The 3956-nt window shown below is 32.2% G+C and overlaps 1 pseudogene; it reads right to left on the reverse strand.

The window, feature by feature from the left end:
• Positions 1-2997: 2997 nt before the first annotated feature.
• LOC128133743 (diamine oxidase [copper-containing] 1, peroxisomal-like) lies at positions 2998-3737 on the reverse strand (annotated as a pseudogene).
• Positions 3738-3956: the final 219 nt, after the last annotated feature.

The raw sequence follows: 3956 nt of genomic DNA on the forward strand, positions 1-3956 counted from the left end.
ACCCTGTAAACACAACATAAAATCACTTGTCATTTTCATTCTACTTTTAAATTAATTCTTATTGGGACATTCTACTTTTAAACCTACCAAATGAGAACAACTAACTAAATGAGAACAATGACACCTTTAAAAGAAGTGTGCATCACCTTTAAAACAAGTGAACAACTGTTTCAAAACATAGTAAAAGAAATCAATTAAGAAGAAAAAAAAAGTGTGCATCACCTTTAAAAATGTCAGCAGTGAAGTTAATGGATTCTGAAGAAGAAAAATTTGTTCCACTAAATGGTCTAAACCCACGTATATCAAAATTTAATGTCATCATAATGTAAGGAACTGCAACATGAGTTGACTTCATTTTAGTTTATGTCACAAAAATGAGGAGGGAGGATAGGTTGTTCACCCAAATTCATGGCAAGACAGCTGGTGAAAAGGAAATCCGAGAAAGTAGTCACAATAAACAGATGCTTGATCTTCCGCAGGTCCATGCCAACTAACTTCATTCGTCACTTTCAAATGGCCTAGATCAATTTCCAAGAAACTGCATCCATGAAAAAAACACTGAGAAACCATTTTCAAAAGATGTTTATGGAAAGAGCCACACAGTGGTTGTATACACGTGCTTTAAAGCCTTACAGTGGCTATATACACGTGCTTTAAAGCCTTCTTGACCTGATCTGGTCTTGCAGAATAGACTGAACCACACTTTCACTTTTAAATTCATGAAATTTCCAACATTTTGTATATAATTGAAATATTTAATTTATGCAAGATAATATCTGAGTTGATTATATACATACCATGCCAGATTCTTGGCACATTTGGAGCATCTGATGACAAAAACTGTGAGTAGCACCATCTGGAATAATTCTTGAGAAGTTGATACAAGCCCAGTAATTAACAACACTTCCATTTATAACTTTCTGTGTCATGAAAATAGTATAATATTAATTATATTATAAACAATTGAAATGTTATTATCCTAAGGTTTGTACACTTCCTTCTTTATTTGATAATTGGCAGCTTCCAAAAACACAATCACTAAACCCCAGCCAAAAAAGTTAGGGAGAATTCTGTATATAACCTTATTAAACGTTTAAATATCATATTTGCCCGACCTAAACTCTAAATATCATATTTTCCATTATTAATGTTTTAAAATATCTAATTTGTCCAAATCTATTTTTTAAATATTTTTTATTATTTGGTAATCCTTTTTTACATTTTAAAATCATTAAAATCTAAAAAATAACTAAATAGACAACAATACCCTTACCTTCTAAATCACATGAATCCATTTACCAGCTGTGATGTGCAAAGAACCATAAAATCTGAACTCGCATAGAAAACTCAGTCAAAACCATCCGATAAATCATTCAAATCTACAACTAGAACTAGATAAATCAAGACAAAAAGCCACTATGTGAGTTTTTACCTGGGTGGGTGCATTTTGTCCCCTGCTGCTACCACCACCAACCTGGGTATAAAAAAAATTCAACTGAATCAAACAGTAAACAACCCCAGTGAAAAGAATTGAGTTATATACCAATTTGTTTACATCTAAAGGAATTATTATAGAGACTTATACTAAAGTATTACCTACAAAGTATTGAAAAGGTATTCTAATTGCTCCATGCATCTCTTCCTGTCAACAGTAGGAATTTTATTCACCGAAACACATTTGGCATTTGATAGCAAATAACTCAATTTCCTTGGTTTTATATGGTTATCATTGCTATCTAAGTGCAATAAACAACCTGACAAAGATATTATCTTAAATTGACCTTAACACCACTGTATGGTAACCTGCGGTTTAAATGAAAATTAGAAGTGCAGAACCAAAATTAAGTCTTTTCTTTGGAGTATTAACCTAATCGAATGACATATATGTAAAAGGCATTGTGAAGATACTACATGGTTTCAAGAATTCAATATTGTAGACGCATAAGTGTTGATTCAGTTGCCAAAAAAGAAGGGGATATATGGAAAGGGAATAATTACCTGGTGCTTATTAACAATTACAAGAAGGAAGCGATGAAAGGCAAAAAGGAAGATGTCTAGAGGCGAACGTCCACAGGTGATCATGAGGAAGAGTGGAAGACGAATTGAGGAAAACAACCAAAGCATAAAACCTCGCCGGAAAGATTCCTACAATTTTAAAAGGAAGGGTATTATGGTCCATTAAGTTATTATTTTCAATTATAGTGATTTTAAATTGTAAAAATGGTTTATTAAATAATAAAAACTATTTAAAAAACAGATTTGGACAAATTTTATATTTTAAAACATTAAGAAGGACAAATATGATATCTAAAGTTTAGGTTGGGCAAATGTGGAAGATTCATGATGGTAGTTTTAAGTTGACACTTGTCTAATGCCTGGAAATCCATTAGAATAACCATGTTAAGTTGACATTTTTTTATTTTTAAATATTGTTATTTAAAAAAAAGTAAACATTTCACCTAAAAAATTATACCATAAGGATAAAAAACCAAACCTGGATGTTGTAACCCTTTCTGGATATAACTTCGGTGACCAGGTTGAGAACTCCAGGAGCATTATTGACAAGAATGTTCATAGTGTGAGACTTATGACCAGTTAACTGTTTTATTAATATTAAATCTCAGTTATATATAGCCCATAAACTATTTGCTAAATAATGATTGATAAGACATTAATGAAAAATGAGAAATTGACGCATATCTTACATCTTCTTCATAAAGCACACCCCAATGGGGGTCAAGGACTTAATTCATTAAGAACCTATTGTAGTACTCCACATGATAAACTTAGCCCAAACAGAAAGAATGGCTAATCTTTTCTACAAATACTTTTTCTAGTAAAGAAAAACAAACCTTAAACCAATATTCTTACTTGCATACAAAAACAACAACTCCCAAAAGAATGAGGTAAGCAGGAGGTAAGATGTACACAAATAGTGAAAGAAGATACTAGAAGTAAAGCAGGCAAAGCTTACATGGGAAGGTTGAGTCCAGATAGTTATTCTCCCATGAAAGTTAGCAATTTTTCGGTCCTATTCACCGTTCGTGTATTTCTCACCTGGATATTTTTGGAATTCATTCAAATAAAAATTACAAAAAGAAAAAAAGTTTGAAAATATGGAATCCATGTAATTTAAATATAAATAGACTTACGATCCAATGGCGAGCAGATAACGGATTACAATCCCGCATTGCTTGTGATTCAGTGTTTCTTGTGTGTAGAATGTGTTGTTGTGAACGTTGTCTTTTCCTGGTTCTTCAACTTTAACATCAGCTTCAACCTAAAAATACAAAAAACACAACAGATGCTTGTGTCATATATAAGACTATTAAATGGTCTCAGTTTTCTTTAAAAAGAATAATAGGTAAAATTCCAAACCTGAGTGTATGCTTCTCCAGGCTTACAATCAACTGCCATGTCCATTCTAGCAACAAAAAAATGTTGGTGAACTGGTGCATATAGTCCTGGTGCAATTGTAGTCCCATATTTTCTAACTTCTCCTAGTTGTAATGCTCCTCAGCTTAAGATTCCAGTAAGTTTAACTTCAGCTTCAATCTTTCCATCCTGCAATTAAAAAAACAAAGCAGCGTTACTTATAATGTATATATATAAACTGTTAGTTTCTTTTTTTATTGAAATAGTTATAAATAAAGTGACATGGTACCTGGCAAGGCACGAGGGCAAGATGAAGGTGAGCATTCAATAAATTGAACTGAATCACGTGGAGAATCTGGCATAGTTATTCAATCAAAAAAAGTCATGACTTAGAATAAAGATATACCACAAGGAACACTTTAAAGAACTTTTAATCATTTGGTGAGCATATTGCCAAGGAAAAATTAATGCAGTTGTTACAGGGTTAAAAACTATAAATGAGACAAAAGCACAAGGACCAAAACTATTGCAACATGTTACATGGACTAAAACTATTAGAGTGACAAAAACTGTACAAGGAC

This window comes from Lactuca sativa, chromosome 4, assembly GCF_002870075.4.
Source record: "Lactuca sativa cultivar Salinas chromosome 4, Lsat_Salinas_v11, whole genome shotgun sequence".
NCBI classification, from domain to species: domain Eukaryota; kingdom Viridiplantae; phylum Streptophyta; class Magnoliopsida; order Asterales; family Asteraceae; genus Lactuca; species Lactuca sativa.